The sequence below is a fragment of the Sinocyclocheilus grahami genome, unplaced genomic scaffold, assembly GCF_001515645.1.
Source record: "Sinocyclocheilus grahami isolate Dianchi unplaced genomic scaffold, SAMN03320097.WGS_v1.1 scaffold1679.1, whole genome shotgun sequence".
In the NCBI taxonomy this organism is placed as follows: domain Eukaryota; kingdom Metazoa; phylum Chordata; class Actinopteri; order Cypriniformes; family Cyprinidae; genus Sinocyclocheilus; species Sinocyclocheilus grahami.
In genome coordinates this window covers 103,353-103,653 of record NW_015506858.1, presented here as the reverse complement: position 1 = coordinate 103,653, position 301 = coordinate 103,353, and positions in this window count along the sequence as shown.

Sequence of the window (301 nt, the reverse complement as noted above, 5' to 3'; positions counted from 1 at the left end):
GACTGACTGAAAGACTGACTGACTGACTGAATGACTGACTGAATGACTGACTGAATGAATGACTGAATGAATGACTGAATGACTGACTGACTGACTGACTGACTGACTGAATGAATGACTGAATGAATGACTGACTGACTGAATGACTGACTGAATGAATGACTGACTGACTGACTGACTGAATGAATGACTGACTGACTGACTGACTGACTGACTGACTGACTGACTGAAGGACTGACTGACTGAAGGACTGACTGACTGACTGAATGACTGACTGAATGACTGACTGAATGAATGACTG